The 18612-nt window shown below is 37.2% G+C and overlaps 1 protein-coding gene across 4 annotated transcripts in view; it reads right to left on the minus strand.

Moving 5' to 3' along the window:
• Positions 1 to 750: 750 nt before the first annotated feature.
• The window catches only part of LOC144967696 (uncharacterized), a 69892-nt gene continuing 52030 nt past the window's right edge, over positions 751 to 18612 (minus strand). The window contains exon 4 of one of the 4 annotated variants that reach the window (XR_013644447.1): positions 751 to 885. The gene's annotated coding sequence lies outside the window, so the exon portion shown is untranslated. Of the gene's footprint in view, positions 886 to 6802; positions 6878 to 14323; positions 14819 to 18612 lie in introns of those variants that run through there. The other 3 variants (XR_013644449.1, XR_013644448.1, XR_013644446.1) reach the window with 3 other exon arrangements.

Consider the following 18612-nt stretch of genomic DNA (forward strand, 5'->3'; position numbering starts at 1 on the left):
ATTATATTATTATTATTATTATTATTATTATTATTATTATTATTATTATTATTATTATTATGATTATTATTATTATTATTATTATTATTATATTATTATTATTATTATATTATTATTATTATTATTATTATTATTATTATCATCATTATTATTATTATTGCTGTGGTTATTATTATTAATATTATTATCATTGTCATCATCATCAACTCATTTCCGTGAATGATTCTTGTTTTTCTGAAGTAATTGCAATTCAGACATGGACAACACTTTTACAAGTGAGTGGAGTCAAAGAAAAACATGTGCCAACAGTACCTAGGATCATTCAATACAATTTGATAATGGTAACAATTCACTATATTTATGCTGATTCTCATTGATGCAATAATACCTTTGAAATGTAGAAAAACATTAGAAACAAAAAAATAACAAAAACCAATAACAAAACATAATTCAAAACTTATTAAAATTAATCCAAGGCTCAGCTATAGTAAATTTTATGAATTAAAAGGCAAGAACAAAGTTCCACTATCATTGAAATATCGTTTTAGAAATATGATTTTTTCTGATCAAAGCATGTGAACATATTCATTTACAAGAGAAGTACATATTATTCTGCTACGCTGTGAACATGTAAATTCTCCACATCTGATGCAAGACTTTCTGAATTTTACATCATTTTTTTCTTGGACATTTTATGGATCCTCCCCGTGTTGCATTCTTCCTCTTCCTGTTGTGCTGTTGATCTTATTCTCCCATCTTTTGTTCTTGTCCCTTCTTCGTACATTTCACCACAAGAGTACTTTTCATTAATTTTCTTAGTGATGCTTTCATTTGAAGAGCTTGTATCATTCCCATTCCAATGAAATGGTGAAATACCGCCAGTGTCTGAAGGATTAGAAGAAAAAAATTATATTGGGAAGGAACACACAACTGGGAATGGCAATGAAAGGGAGAGAGAGAGAGAGAGAGAGAGAGAGAGAGAGAGAGAGAGAGAGAGAGAGAGAGAGAGAGTATTTTGGGGACGTGAGTGTATATTATTATTTTGAAAACTTTATTTTACTGGAATCCCCAATTGACAGTTATTGCCATGTAGAAATAAAAGAAAACATCAAATATGGAAGTATCTGAGAGTAATGCGATTACAAAATGTAATTTTCCCAAATGTTTCAAGGAATGACTTCTTTTCGTTGTCTTCATGGATTTGCTGTGATATGCTGAAAGTCACATCCAACGAGTCAGATAAAAGAGGTGTTACTGTTGGATTTTTCATCTTAAAAAAAAACGTTTACTCTGAAGTCTTTGCAGCCAATAAATCCAAAAATTGATGAGTTGTTAATATTATTAATTTATACCCTCATTATTATCATCATGGGGGAAAATCATCCATTACCTGGAACTCGATATGCAACAGCTCATCTTTAACTTGCATTATTAATTGCTGATATTCTGTCAATTCACTGGTTTAAGATAAGCTAATCTTACAACAACTTAATATTTATTTTACTATTTCATAAAATAGAAACATACTTGATATTGCTGTTACTGTTTGGAGAAATGACATTTTAACAATCAGAATTGAAACTCAGACTTTTCTTTTTCTTTCTTTCTTTTTAAGGGTTTTACGGCGCTTGCAACACATTTAGGTTATATCAGCGCCAGTAAAAAGGAAGAAAATGGGATAGTAAAAAGTTCTAGAATTACAATTAAAGCACCCAAGAGAAAGGAAGACAAAGGGGACTGGGAACAAATAGGGATCAGATGCAGATTCCAAGAGCAAACCATCAATGTACTTAGTTCGAGATCACATATAAGTCTCATCCGGACGCAAGCACAAAATCCAGCAAAGAGGAATACACTCAAATGCTTACATTATACATTAAAAATAACAAACATAATAATACATAACAGAGAGATGATTTACAAGGAAAAAAATATCATCTCCCAAAACAATAACTATGCATTTGACTGTTTCCCTCCCAGCTAGGACTCACGCCAGGGCCAGGACAAAACCAAGTAATCCCATTCCAAGACAAAGACAGAAAGCAAGTTGGAAAACAGATATTAGGGGAATAGAAGACACAATATATACCCCCCTGCCCACTATGGGAGGTCAGGAACCCCACCCAGTAAACTCAGATTCTCATTGGAGATCAGCATAATATTTTTCATAAAAGGTACAGTAGAACATGAAAGTAACGTACTCGGAAATAGCGAGAACTCGGAAATAGCGAGTAAAATCTAAATCCCTGTTTTTTTCCCTTATTTGAGTCAATAAAATTAGCATGAAAGTAGCGAGTATGAAAAAGAGGTCAACTCGGAAATAACGAGCATTTCCTGCCCCAGCCTAGGACTGCGAACGAAGTAAAGCAAAACAAGAGACAATGGCAATTTAAATATTTTTAGCCTAGCCTCTTTTCTTTTATTTTTCGTTACGAGTAATATTACATAGTAGCCTAGTCTGTAGTAGTACATAATAGGCGAAACAAATTTGGGTGGGGGTTGGGTTTGTGTTGTGTGTGTGTGTATTGGGGGTGGGGGTCAATTATTCACCTAATGTGGTGCCACGCGACGCGCGAGGTAAGCACATGTCAACATGCCTCACTTCGCAGCATCGGTCAGCGAGTAGCATCGTTAACAAACGACACGATCAGCGAGAGAGGGGAGTGTGGAACCATTATTTCAATGGGTCAGTGATTGAGTGATGCGCTTGCTTACCTCATCAAACATGCCGAGTGCATACAAACACTCGCACGCACACACACACACACACTTCTATGTTCTTGTTTTTTTTTCTAGTCATGATTTTACTTGAAAATAAAAACAAAAAACAACAAAAAACCAAGCATTCTGCCACTTCTGTGAAGAAATTGAAATAGGGGCGACGGCTTTTACTCGAATTACACACTCGAGGGGAATAACCAGCAATATTATAATCTTTCCTGGCAACTCGGGAATAGCGAGAACTCGGAAATAGCGAGTAATCAGGAGTGGACCCGTCGAACTCGCTATTTCCGAGTTCTACTGTATCATGGGAGTGAATTCTTTCTTCATTAGAACCATCTCGGAGTGGAATGGGCTGGATGAACTGGTCATCATGGCACCACATCTAAACGATTTCAAGGCCCGACTGACATGGGCCCGCGCCCAATGAGGACGCCGCTGAAATACAACAAGACCATTGGTTTCTTCAGCGCCAACCATACAGATACAGATGCAGAAATAACTTATAGCACAAAAAAAAAAAAACAACACTTTATCCCGTTGTAACTAGCCAACAATGCTATATATATACATATTAGATTTCATATGATGCCTGTTATTAACTCCGAGCTAACAACCATTCCACAGATAAATGTAACGGGTACCATTCAGTTTTAAATAATTAGTAGGTGGCATGCACTGGGGTTGCCCCAGCAGACTGCAACTCAATGTATATCTGAGCATTCAAACTACCAAGGATGTTACACTTTCTCCATCAAGGATGTTACACTTTCTCCATTCGTCATGGTTTAGGTCCAATGCAACATAATTTAGACCACACAATGGATGGCTGAAAATAAAAAAATAAAAAAAAACACCCAGCAACAAACAAATCATTTAGTTAGCAAATTCAAACATTCAAAAGCAATAATATCAATACAATATGACTGAAACATAATGTAGACATTTAAGCTAATTTAGTTCACCTAGAGATTGAATAACGGTACAAGAAAATAAATCACTTATCATAAGAAGTTACAAATAAATACGTGGTTAGGTAGGGTACACACAAGAATAAAAGATAATCGAGAAGCGAAAGTAAGGCAAGTAATAATAATAATGATAATAATAGATCTTTATTGTCCATAAATATGGCAATTTGTCATTTAGTTACACTTGTTATCACGTTATATGATAACTATAACATTGAACAGATATTTCACTCCTACTTATTCTCTCTCTCTCTCTCTCTCTCTCTCTCTCTCTCTCTCTCTCTCTCTCTCTCTCTCTCTCTCTCTATTGGAAGAAACATTAAATTGAATATTAGAGCTTTCATTTATCCATTATTGTTTCATCATTTCATATTTGGCAATTCTAGCTGGTACTACAATCATAAAATTAACGATACTATCAATTCATTTTTCGTTACATAGGATAAGTGTCAGAATAATCTTCATACATCAGACATCTAATGAAAAAAAGTAATGAGTTAGTACTTACTTGGATTTTTCTTGATTAGAGTTGATGAAAAAGTAGGTAACTGAAACTGGCGCTCATCATATTGGACAGCAAACAGGAAACAAAATTACCAAGTCAATTATTGTAGATGACATCTATAGTTATAGTTATCATATAACGTGATAACAAGTGTAACTAAATGACAAGTTGTGGATCATATTGACACGACTATGTCACTAAATAAATAGATGGCGGGTGGTTGGATGGGAGCATCACCCTTGAATCATATACCTATGATGTTCGCATGGGTGTACGATCCGATAGTGATGTCGTTTCTTCTTCTCTTTACTAGCCTATCCTGCTTCTTTGGTTTGTGATTGTATTTTTGACAGGGGATATTTTTTTTCTGTAAATCTTCTGCCTGTTTGTTCTTGGTAATTTATAATTTAGCTTATGATATCTTTAGGTTATGATTTTGATTTACATTTGTACTATTTTTGTTAGATTGCTTGTTTTTTTTGTTTCAGCGGTCTCTCATATAACCTCAATTGTGTTGGAAGAGACCTAAAGCAACAAACAAACAAACAAAACAAAAAAATAAATAGATGCATAATGTCACAACAAAAAACAACAAAATAATGTAAACTTATATTGCAATATACATTTGAGAAAATACGATTTTAACTGAATTTTCCATAGTAAAACCATGGGGGTTAAATGGCCCTCAAATAAGAAAGAAATAGGACTTTCTATTATTTTACTATGCGCAAGTCATGGGGGCCAAATGGACCCCAAATCAGAAAATAGGACTTTCTAGTATTTTTTTTCTTTGCAAGTCATGGGGGCCAAATGGACCCCAAATCAGGAAATAGGACTTTCTATTTCTAGTATTTTTCTCTTTGCAAGTCATGGGGGCCAAATCAGGAAATAGGACTTTCTATTTTAGTATGGAAATAGGGTTAAATGAAAATAAACATCGCATTTAAGCATCAACTGATTGCTAAACTCTAAGAACAAGTAACTAGCCAGTAGAAAAGGGAACCGCCATAATTACATAAACACAGCCAGATTGGCCAATTGGTGCCAAATCCAATATACTACACTAGGCTGCATTCAACTTGTGTCAGAAGGAAACCATGTTTTACAATAATTGCGATTGTAGCCTTATAATGAGTCTCTTTCTATTTATTTTATTTACATTCAGCCTCAATCAGTAACCCGATATGTATTAAGAAAATAATGATTCTATTGAAGTCATGCTTTATGGTTCAATAAAAAAAAACCCCACTTTGATCCTATACCACCGGGGTCCAATTTTACTTTAATAATGGCAGCAGCAACAGCTTTTGTTGACGATACCCACATCCGTATTTTCCCGTTTTTGCATATAGAGCAGTAAAGTTAGGTGCCCCAAACGTAAACAATAACAAGTTGCTAGTGATTTCCGTTAGGGACCGGAATAATTTACGCACAATATAGGTCTCCCAATTTTGTAGTTTGAGTTGTAGGCAATACACTTTCAGTATTGAAAATATGTTTACATAAAATCTAACAGTTGCAGAAATAATAATATAAGGCTAAATTATTATGAAAATCAGGCTCCGAATAATTCTCGATTTGTTCACACCAGCGCAATAATTTGCTCTGGTCTAAAAATAGATTGACTGTAACTTTTGATAAATTTTAGAAAATTTTACCTTTTGTTCCATAAAATATCCATATCTAGACATTATTTGATGCATGATCGAGTATTTATGAATATGTGTTTCTTTTGCCACCTAACAGCCAAATTTTAAAGGTTATTTTTTTCTATTATTTACATTGGAACGTGAGCTGTCAAGACAGGAACATGTGGTTTGCCACGTGCTTCTCGACCTTTGTTTACGTTTGGGGCACCTAACTTTACTGCTCTATATTCCTGTCAAGACCTGAGATAAGATTACTTCCACTGGGTGAGCAGGGAGGTACTTACTGTGTCTTATGTCCACCTACATGTTTTTCAATTGCTTTCTGTCTTTGTCTTGGAATGGGATTACTTAGTTTTGTCCTACCCTGGATACGGATATGGATACGTATCCCTGGCTGGGAGGGAAACAGTCGAATTATAGTTTTGGGAGAGGATATATTCTTTTTTCCTTGTAAACCATCTCTCTGTTTTGTACCGTGATTTTAGATAAATTTTGAACATATGGTTTGTAAACATTTGAGTGTATTCCTCTTAGTCTCTTAGTGGGACCTGTGCTTGTGTCAGGATGAGACTTTTAGGAGATCTCAAACAATGCACAATGTTAGTATGCTCTTGGAATCTACTTATGTTCTCTATTTGTGCCAATTCCCTTCGTCTTACTTTTCTTGTTTGCTTTTAATTGTAAATCTTTAACTTTTTTACTTTCCCATTTTCTTTCATTTTGCCGGCGCTGAAATGACCTAAATGTGTTGCAAGCACGCTAAAACCCTTAAAAACAAACACTGAGTGGGAAGTTCATTACCCCCCCCCCCCTGGCATAAGTCTCGAACAACACTGAGGTGCTGTGACAACTCCAGAGTTCAATACTGTATGCTATGGCTTACCAGACGAAATTATAGGGGTGTTGAGCCCCCATTCGGGGCCTGGTTGGATCGCCTTTAGTTCATGTATACCCAGCTGGCAGTCGTGAGTTTCCTGACTTTGCTCTTGTTGACTTGTTGTCTCCTAGGACGACATGGACTTGTCTTTCCCCTATGATAGAAGAGAAACTATACTCACATCTTCACGGACGGTTCAAAGAGCGCAGATGCAGTAGGATGTGCCTATCACTCATCGGAAGGCACAGGATCACTTCGCCTGGATAAAAATGTTTCGATCTTTACAGCGGAATCGAGAGCAATCCTAAATGCTCTCCGTTTGGCTGAGAGATCGAATAAAACCACATTCTTGATCTTGTCTGACTCGCTGTCCGTACTTAAGGGGATCTCAAATTTTTATTGCACCGATCCAAGAATCACAAGTATCTTGGAAGGTGCAAATAAATTATTTATTAAAAAAAAGAAAGTTTGTTTTCTCTGGGTACCTAGTCATGTGGGTAGCCAGGGGAACGAAGAAGCGGATCGACTGGCAAAAGAGACGGTGAGCCAAGAATTACAAGAGGGCAGTAAAATACCACACGCGGATTTAAAGATCAATATTAAAAAACACGTCCGAAATGAATGGGAACGATCCTGGAGTCGAGATGTACATAACAAATTAAAACAAATTAAACGTGACCTCGGCCCCAGACCCAACTCGGGGCTAAAAAGAAGAGACGAGGTCAAAATAACTGGACTCCGGATCGGGCGTACTGCCCTCACTCACCGTTTCCTTCTGGAGAGGGATGAAAAACCCCTCTGCAGAAGATGTAACTGTGACCTCACAGTTCAACACATTTTAATTGAATGTACAGAATTAGAACAGATAAGGTCACAACATTATGAAAACAGGGACTTGAAGTCTCTGTTCCAGTCGGTCGATCCGCTTACAATTTTTAAAGTATCTGCAGGAATGTGAACTCCTGCAGAAATTGTAAATAAATATTTTTACATAACAAACATGTAACTATTATGATTTTATAAAGATTTTATTACAACAGTACACGTTTTGAGCAGCTATGGCCCCTCAAGCCGATAAAAATTGATAAAAGACAGAAACGGGCGCTTAAATGACCTAAATAGTGTCGAAAGCGCCGTTAAACACCTAAAAACAAACAACAAGCTTTTGTTTAGATAAAATGGTAATCATTAACAAAACCTCTATTCATGTGATAACATTTCTTAATATTCTGCGTCATGGTGAGAATACAAAATTATAATAATAAAACATGTTAAAATTTCTAGAATTGCTTTCTTCCATTACCATTACATTCAAATTTTAGAAAACGTTTCTAATCTATCAACTTAACAACAACAACAAAATTTATTTACAACCATGAGTCTTTTTGGTGTGCATGACACATGATTATAATTTGTTGACAAATTAAAATAACAATCAATCTAAGTTATTCAAATAATCTGTCTTGGGTCTTCTCTTGATCTGGGGCTGGTAATCCGTTCGAAATAGACCCTGGAGTGTGAGTGTTTCTACTGCGCATCTAAACACAGGTCATGGTTCTTCTAGTGAGTCTGCGATTTGTGGCCAGTGTTAGTATAGGCATGTCTGCAATGTTTGTCTGTTCAGCCGCTAAAACAAAGCTAGCCTAGTGCTACACATTCCTAACAAAGCCCATGATTTCAGATCAGTGATGCATGATCTGTGTATATCGAAGATTGCGTACTTATGTGTATTTTGGATTTGGCTTTATTTTGCGGCCATATCTAGTAACGTAACTGTTTGTCTGCGAGGTGTCTGTGCTAATACGAGTATTCTCAGATTGTGCATGGTCTGAGGTTTGCGCTGATGTCGAAACTGGCGTTGACGTCGAAACCGGAGTTGCAGGAGTCTCAGCGTCGTCGCAACATTCGTCGTTGTTGACGTTACGTTGTTCGAAAGGTGTTGTCTTTGGTCGTAAGTGTACCCTATTACGTCGGTATGTACCTCCATTTTCTCCTTCGACGGAGTACGATCGTTGTTTTAATTGGTCTCTGACGATACCGGGATGCCATTTGGTACTCTCTGGGTTTTGATACCATACTGGTTGGTCAGTGTCGAGTTGGGTCATGTCTCGTGTATGTCGGTCGTAATTGTTCTTCACGATTCGTTTGTGCGGTGTGTCATATCGTTGTTGAGGTTTGGAGAATGTTGGTATGAGCGTTCGTGGTTCTGTTTGAAACAGCATTTCTGCAGGACTAAGACCATTTTGTCTTGGCGTATTTCTGAGCTCAAGAAGTGCTTCATATTGATCTCCTCCTTCTCTGGTACAACGTTCCATCATCTGTTTCACAATTTTCACTGCGGACTCTGCTTTCCCATTTGCCTGCTGGTGTCCTGGAGATGATGTCGCATGGTTTATGCCCCATCTCTTTGTGAACTCTTTAAATTCTCTTGACGTGTATTGAGCACCACAATCTGATATTAGTACTTTTGATGATCCATATCTGCAGAAATTTGCTTTATGTTTTGCAATCACAGTCTTTGCAGTTAGTGTTGGCAAATAATCTACTTCTATGAGTTTGAATAGTAGTCGACCAGAACTACGTAGTCACGCCCTTGAATGTGAAAAAGATCTGTTCCTACTTTCTCCCAGCAATTATTTACTCTTTCATGTTTTTGTAAGGATTCTTTTTGGTTGCTTCTCTTCGATTCTTGACATGCTTCACATGCATCTGCCATTTGCTATATTTCTGCGGTCATCCCTGGCCAAAATACTGTTCTTCTGGCTCTTCTTAGCATACTCTCAGTAGCCATGTGTGCTGAATGCAGTTTCTCTTTTATTTCCTTTCTGAGACTTCTTGGTATAAGAACTCTCTCTCTCCTTTAACAAACACGTCATCCTCAATGCTGATGGTGTCTCTAAAATCAAAATACGGCCATATCTCAGTTGGCATGCTGTCCTTGTGTATTGACCATCCATTCACAATGACATGTTTGAGGGCTTGTAGAGACCTGTCTTCCTGCGTTGCTATTTTAATTTTTTTCAATATCTCATCAGGCAGATATGCTTTTTCCTTTGGTTCTTCGCCGATCTCTCTTGACAGTGTGTCGGCTATGAGCAGTGATGAACTTTTAGCCCATTTCAACTCGATATCGTACCGATTGCTTCTCATTAGGGGTCTTTGTAATCTCCGTGGCGCCTCGCTCAAAGGTTTTCTGATTATTGTCTCTAGAGGTTTATGATCAGTAATGACGAATATCTTCCTACCATAGGTATATTGGTCAAATCTTTCTAAACCGAAAACGACTGCACGCACCTCTTTTTCTATCTGGGCCCATCGCTGTTCTGTTTGTCAATGTTCTGGAAGCAAACTCAATGGGTTGACCTTCTTGCATCAAAACAGCCCCAAGTCCGTCCTTGCTGCTATCTACCTGCAGTTCTAATCCCTTGTTCTCATCATAATATTTCAGGACAGGAGTTTTTCTTATTGCTTCCTTTACTTTCTTAAATGATCTGTCACAATCTTCAGTCCATGAAAAGTTCCGATCTTTCTTTGTCAGTTCTAACATGTCTGATAATTTTGTGAGAAATCGGGCTAGGTACTGTACCATTCCACAAAATCGTTTGACATCATGCACGTCCCTTGGCGTAGGCATGTTAACGATCGCTTCAACTTTCTTTTGGTCGGGCTCTATTCCTTTTTCACTAATTCTATGGCCCATGAATGTGACTTCATCTTGTCGTTCTCTTGCCTTCTGGTCATTCAAGCGTATGTTCTTTTGTTGACATCTCTCTTTCAACTTTCCATAGTTGTGATCATGATTCCTCATCGCATCTTCTTTGGTTTCTCCACAACCGACTACTATGATATCATCTGCTACATTTATGGTTCCATCAAGACCTTCAAGTGCTCTAGACAGGTGCTTTGAGAAGATTTCGCTTGAAACATTCAAACCGAAAGGTAGTCTGGTCCATCTTAATCTACCCATTGGTGTTATCATAGTCGTGAGGAAACTGGATTTTCTATCTAGTTTTATATGCCAGAACGCTTCCTTGACATCGAGTTTTGTGAATACTTTTGCATTCTGAAATTTAGGTAACACGTCATCAAGCGTCAGTAGCTTGTGGTGTTCTTGCATGAGGGCGTCATTTAGTGGTCTTGGATCAATACATATTCTCAAATCTCCATTGGCTTTCTCAACCACTGCCATTTTGTTCACCCACTCTGTCGGCTCGTCAACTGGACAAAGAATACCCCTTTCAATAAGCCTGTTGAGCTCGGATTTCACTTTGTCTTGTAGTGCAAATGGCACTTTTCTGCACGGCAATCTTCTTGGTTGTTTGGTGGTGTCTACCTTGAGTCGGGCTTCACCTAAATTGTTATTCGCGGTTACGTTGGCAACATATTTGTCATCATTGAAAGTTATGAAATTCAGATCTTGTAGTGTTTTCAATCCTAATAGGCAACTGAATGCATTCTTTACCACTATGAATTTAACCTTGTGGTGTGATTTTGTCTTAGGGTTGATGACATCAAGTGTTGTTTCTCCTTTAGGTACCATTTTGCTTTTGTTCCCCATCACTGGTCTCGTTTTCGTTGGAACCACTTGGTCACGTCTGACGTGTTGTTGACAGATAGTGTTCACATCTGCGGCGGTATCAATTTTGAAACGAACTTTGTTGTCATTGATATTCAACACGCATGTCGACTGTTTGGTGTTGCCTGAATTTCCCATTGCCAACAGCCATTTGTCGTCATACTGTTCATCAGAGTCGTCATCTACTTGTACTGCATTGATTTTAGACCTACATTTTGCTTTAAAATGGTTCTTTAACTTGCACCTGGAACAAGATTTTCCCCAAGCTGGAAATTTCTTTTTGTCATCAAAGTCATGTTTAAACCCGCAGTATCTGCACTCATTTGCTGTTCTTTTGTTCTTAAAATTCCATGTTCCTTGGGCGGCCCCTATTCTATCTATTCTCTTTTGGGAGGATCTTGCCTTTGTCATCGACGGTTGCATTTCCTCTATCTGGGAAGCTGTTTGCTCATGGGCCTGGGAGGTTTCAATGGTCTTTTTCAGAGACAATTCTGTATCTTTGAGCAGCTTTTCTTTAAGGTGTTTCGGTGCACAAAATACAATCTTATCTCGGATCATCTTGTCCTTCTCCTCGAAATTGCATTGCTCAGCCTGAGCCTTTAATTCGAATTTATCGAAAGGGTGATCGTAATCGTATGGAATATTCCAAAATCTATACCTTTGGAGTACTTCATTGTTTCTCGGTAGACAGTACTTCTCTAGTTTATTCAGTACAGTATCTGGACTATCCCTATCTTCTACTTCTAGGAAGTCCATTTGATCAAATACTTCGATCGCATCCGAACCTGCGCAATGGAGTATTATAGCAGCGTGTGCCTTTGTTGACTTTGTCGATGCACCTGATGCTTCGAGGTAGATCTCCATCTGCCTCCTCCATTTTTTGAATTGTTCGGCTATGTTACCGTCATTCAATCTGAGTATATTCAGTAGTCTGAAATTAGCTTCTGCCATAGTAGTTCAGGTCTAAGGGATGCAATCGTGTAAAACTTCCACGATATCTCCCTTGCTCTACCAGCCGTCTGCGTCGAACGCGTGATCGTGACAAATCGTGCCACAATCCGACTAGATAGCAATTATCATGTACCTACTTGGATTTAGATTATATTTTCCGCTGCCACCATGTTAACTTCGTTAATAAATCATTGAGATTGACGACAGTTGATTAACAAATGGAGTGTTTTATTTCTAGACATCTCGCGCATTAGCTTCAGAATAGATAAAAGACAACCGAACACTTGGGTTGTAGTTTAAGCAGTCTAAATAACAATTCGTAAAAGTGGAATTAACTATTCACATTATCAACACTTAAGGGGATCTCAAATTTTTATTGCACCGATCCAAGAATCACAAGTATCTTGGAAGGTGCAAATAAATTATTTATTAAAAAAAAGAAAGTTTGTTTTCTCTGGGTACCTAGTCATGTGGGTATCCAGGGGAACGAAGAAGCGGATCGACTGGCAAAAGAGACGGTGAGCCAAGAATTACAAGAGGGCAGTAAAATACCACACGCGGATTTAAAGATCAATATAAAAAAACACGTCCGAAAGGAATGGGAACGATCCTGGAGTCGAGACGTACATAACAAATTAAAACAAATTAAAAGTGACCTCGGCCCCAGACCTAACTCGGGGCTAAAAAGAAGAGACGAGGTCAAAATAACTGGACTCCGGATCGGACATACTGCCCTCACTCACCGTTTCCTTCTGGAGAGGGATGAAAAACCCCTCTGCAGAAGATGTAACTGTGACCTCACAGTTCACCATATTTCAATTGAATGTACAGAATTAGAACAGATAAGGTCACAACATTATGAAAACAGGGACTTGAAGTCTGGGTGGGGATCCTGACCTCCCATAGCGGGCAGGGAGGTACATGCTGTGTCTTCTTTCCCCCCATACCCGTTTTCCAATTGTTTCCTGTTATTGTCTTGGAATGAGATTACTTAGTTTTGTCCTGATCCTTGCCGGAGTTCCTTGGCTGGGAGGGAAACAGTCGAATGTATAGTTATAGTTTTGGGAGATGATATTTTTTTCCTTGTAAATCATCTCTCTGTTATGCATTGTATTAGGTTTAGTTTACATATTATATTATATGATTGGTAAACATTTGAGTGTATTCCTCTTAGTTGGGACCTGTGCTTGTGTCTAGATGAGATTTTTAGGTGATCTGAAACTAAGTACTTTGACGGTGTGCTCTTGGAATCTACATCTGTTCCCTATTTGAACCAGTTCCCCTTTGTCTTACCTTTTCTTTCGTGCTTTAATTGTAATTCTAGAACTTTTTACTTTCCCATTTTCTTCCTTTTTACTGGCGCTGATATGACCTTAATGTGTTGCAAGCGCCGTAAAACCCTTAAAAACAAAAACAAAACAACAGGGACTTGAAGTCTCTATTCCAGTCGGTCGATCCGCTTACAATTTTAAAGTATCTGCAGGAATGTGAACTCCTGCAGAAATTGTAAATCAATATTTTTACATAACAAACATGTAACTATTATGATTTTATAAAGATTTTATTACAACAGTAACACGTTTTGAGCAGCTATGACCGCTCAAGGCCGATAAAAAATGATAAAAGACAGAAAAGGGCGCTTAAATGACCTAAATAGTGTCGAAAGCGCCGTTAAACACCTAAAAACAAACAAAATCCACCGCCCCTTACTGTTCCACTACGGCTTTCTACTACACTTTCCTACTCACTTCATCTCTTTCAACTACGTACTACTAATACCACTACTGCTGCTGCTGCTGCTGCTACTACTACTACTACTACTACTACTACTACTACTACTACTACTACTACTACTACTACTACTAGTACTACTACTACTACTGCTACTACTACTACCACTACTACTACTACTACTACTACTACTACTACTACTACTACTACTACTACTACTACTACTACTACTACTACTACTACCAATATGTCTTTTATCTTCCATTATTTTCTGGTTGGTTCTGTTCCCTCATCGCTGACCTTTTCTTATCAATCGAATCACCCCCCTGGGGCACCCAACCCTCTACCCACGCCACGCTAACGTTTCATTCATACTCTAACCACCATTGAGTACAGACGACACACGTTTTTTTGCATTATATTTTATTTGTTTTCCACGTTAATTTGTGTATTGTTGTTCTGACGAAGGGTTTGTACCCGAAACGTCCATTGTCTGTTTTGTTCCCATACGAAGCCTCTCCATTTTCACTCTTTCGTTAGTATTTTACGATCACCGGCTTCAGGCAGCCCTACCGTTTTCTACTTTTGGGCTATTCTTGCACCTTCTCAGTTGAGGGACCCCGGACACCACACGGGGGTTTACTGGTGCTGATATGACCTAAATGTGTTGCAAGCGCCGTAAAACCATTAAAAACAAAAGTCCGATATCCGGTACAATCAGCTGATTTCGAATGGGCTGACTTCCGGGGGATCATCCAGCAACGACATAGACCGACTGCGGATGACGTCACACAAATAGCATCCACGATTGCTTCCCTTGAACTGAGACAACTGTAACTTGTTTACATTAGAGAGAGATGGATGGAGAGAGAGAGAGAGAGGGGGGTTCATTTTATCGTGTATTCATTGTATAGTGGAAGGAGGGTGGGGGTCTTGAAAGACAATAAACAATGTGGGTGAACGCAAAGAAAAAGGGGGAGGAGAGTTTAATAGCTGACAATTGACCACAAGGGGTTGTGATAACTGGTGCCATGTCCTAAATAACTTGAGGTTGCAGGTGTTGGAAGAAGATTCAATGTCACGATCTCATGTAAGTCATTACAATTTAAGCCCCACCCGCTCCTCCTCAAGCTGTCATCTGACTCGAATTGGAAACAAAGCAACACATGATTTGACCAGTCCTATTTTTTAAATTGCAATCTCATTGCTCAATATGTTTCCGATTGATTGACTTCTTTTGAAACGAAGGGCATTCTTATAATATCCCTACCAATTCTTTACTCCATCCCTCCTCGTTTTCCCCATTTCTTTATCTACTCCATATATACCTTCCCGTCCTCTACATTGCACATACAAGCAGTTCCTCCCCCTTCCTTCTCTCAATCTCTCTCTCTCAATCTCTCTCTCTCTCTCTCTCTCTCTCTCTCTCTCTCTCTCTCTCTCTCTCTTTCTCCCATTTCTCTTTTCTGTTCCCTTTCTCCTCTGTGTGTGTGTGTGTTTTTTTTTGTTTTTGTTTTTTTTTACTCTCATATTCTTTATTTTCCTGTCTCATCCTCTTTCTTGATATCTGGGTGGGGATCCTGACCTCCCATAGCGGGCAGGGAGGTACATACTGTGTCTTCTATCCCCGTATATCTGTTTTCCAACATGCTTTCTGTCTTTGTCTTGGAATGAGATTACTTGGTTTTGTCCTGGCCCTGTTCAGAGTCTTGGCTGTGAGGGAAACAGTCACATGCATAGTTATTGTTTTGGGAGATGATATTTTTTTCCTTGTAAATCATCTCTCTGTTATGTATTATTATATTTATTATTTTTAATGTATAATGTAAGCATTTGAGTGTTTTCCTCTTTGTTGGATTTTGTGTCCGGATGAGACTTATAGTGATCTCAAACTAAGTACATTGGTGGTATGCTCTTGGAATCTACATCTGATTCCTAGTTCCCATTTGTCTTACTTTTTCTTGGGTGCTTTAATTGTAATTCCAGAACTTTCTACTATCCCATTTTATTCCTTTTTACAGGCGCTGATATAACCTAAATGTGTTGCAAACGCCGTAAAACCCTTAAAAACAAACAATCTTTCTTGATCTCTCTCTCTCTCTCTCTCTCTCTCTCTCTCTCTCTCTCTCTCTCTCTCTCTCTCTCTATGTCCATCCCGCTTCACAAAACTGTTCTTCAACTTTTGGTATTTTGAAATCGCATTTCCCCTATACATAAGACAAAGATGTAACATAATCAATCCTTACTTCATTGATTCTATAATTATTGTCAAAAACTCTTCAATAATGTCTGCAATTTCATTAAATCGCCGGAATTTTTTGGGTGGTTTTAATTTAAGGGCATCTTACATAATAAATAACTACAAAAGTAACATTTGGGTTGTTTCAAACATTTGTATGCACATTATTTATGTATATTCTAAGCTCATGCCAAATTTTATACTCTCGTTAAATGTTCAATGCCCGTATCGCAGGAGATATCTTTGCTCATTGATTCGACTGTCCGTGCAACAGATGCCTAAACTTCTAAGTCGATTTTCTCAAAACGTGGTTTTTACTCACCCTACTCTAATCGGTCATATCTCGGCAATGAATAATCAGAATTCATACCATTTCGCTGTCCCCGCAGTTTTTCGCGGCCGCAAATTTCACCCTTGACCGCAAAAAGCCGCAATTTTCGCCGTTGTAAGGCTAAATTGACGATTTTTTGTTTTAAAAAAAACAAACAAAAGCTATGAAAAATTGTGAAAAGACGGCGACTTTCAATGCTAGCATCCAAAGTTGGCACTTAGTTTTCATGATATGATTATGATTTTTCATGATTTTTTCCATGTTTTTCATTCAAACACCCATTAGGCCTATATTGAAATATAAAGCAATAATAACAATGCTCAAAATTGGATAGTAAGTAGAGAATACAAATTTAATGTGCCCCCATTGGAAAATGGATTTTGTTTCTCTTTCCTTGTGAATAGTTATTTTTTTCCTCTCCTTAATTAGTTTTTCAAATTTTGAATTTTTTATGCGATTGTTCACTTGGATTTGACAAATTTTAAGAAGCTAAATAGTTAATAAAATATTTCGATTACTTCCTTCTTTTTTTTTTTACTTACTTACTTACTATGGCTATTATTATTATTAATATTATTATTATTATTATTATTATTATTATTATTATTATTATTATTATTATTATTATTATTATTATTATTATTATTATTATTATTATTATTATTATTATTATTATTATTATATTATTTCAAACCATTCAAAATGTAAATAAATTCATGTTGACATGTGATATCAATATTCTACAAAATGCCCTATTTGTGTCAATCTTTTACCGTACATGTTGTTTTAATAGTAATAGTTTGATTTTTGTAAAACTAGCGGAACATTTTTGGCAAATTTTGCTAATTTGATGGCAAATTTTACCATTTTTCATGGCAAATTTTGGCGTTTGAAATGGCCAAAAAAAAAAAAACTGCGGGGACAGGACTATTCACATACGTGTCCAGGTATACTGTGTGTAATCAACGGTGATTGTACACAGACGATTAAAAAAAAAAAAAAGAATACGAAAACGTTAGTAATGCACATAAAGTATGAAAAGAAATAATTAAAGAGAATAAAATATCAATAAAATTTTTTTTAAAAACAAAAGAAAAAAAAACGAAAAACAAAACAAACCCCAAACAACAAATCAATAGTGGAATAGTAGCTTACGATTTATACATAATATACGTCGTCATTCATGTGGATGGCGTGGCCGAATGGCGAAGACGTCTGTCTCAGAAGTCTTGAAATCGGTGCTCTAATCGATTCCCGACTGTGCCATTGTTTACTTTTTCAATTATCATTATTTATTGTTGTTTTTGTTTTTTGGGTGGGGGTGGGGGGGGGGTGTCTGTTGTTATTAAATTTATTTTTTTTTCATTCTATCTACAGAATGTTGCAAATGATAAATGTCCCCCCCCCCCTATTTTTATTCTTTTAACCTCTCTCTCTCTCTCTCTCTCTCTCTCTCTCTCTCTCTCTCTCTCTCTCTCTCTCTCTCTCTCTCTTATTTGTTTTCTATAAAATATAGAAAACGGTAATAATCATCCCTATCCCAATCTTTTTTTTTTTTTGTTAAAAACTTTTGTTTAAATATATTTTCATAATCTCGCTCAAAAACGAAATTAATAGCTCACTCAAAAACAGAACAAATAATCAGAGGCAACAAAATAGTAAACACTAATCAAATCAATAAATTAATATAAATAAAGAAATACAGATGAATAAATAAATGATTAAATCAATAAATCTCGCCCATATAGAAAGCGATCAATTGATCAGAGAAAAAAATAACGGAGTATCTATTCGTTCTTCAGGTCGTATTCTTAAAAAGTGTCTAGCCGACCTTCAGTGCTAATGCAAATGAGGTAGGCGTGAAATACACACAAGGCAATTGACGGAAAGGCCGTTGTTTATATTTGTGACCCATCGTCTCAAAACGGTATTATGTCGGAACAAACCACATGCTTAAAAGCCGAATTTAATGTTAAACTGGTCAAAAATATAAAATGTTGGCATTCGCACCATAAAATATGGTCGCCATTCTCCTCAATAAATCATATAAACTCAAAATAA

Source organism: Berghia stephanieae, chromosome 3, assembly GCF_034508935.2.
Source record: "Berghia stephanieae isolate SIO BIC M18660-M18661 chromosome 3, UCSD_Bste_1.3, whole genome shotgun sequence".
NCBI lineage: Eukaryota > Metazoa > Mollusca > Gastropoda > Nudibranchia > Aeolidiidae > Berghia > Berghia stephanieae.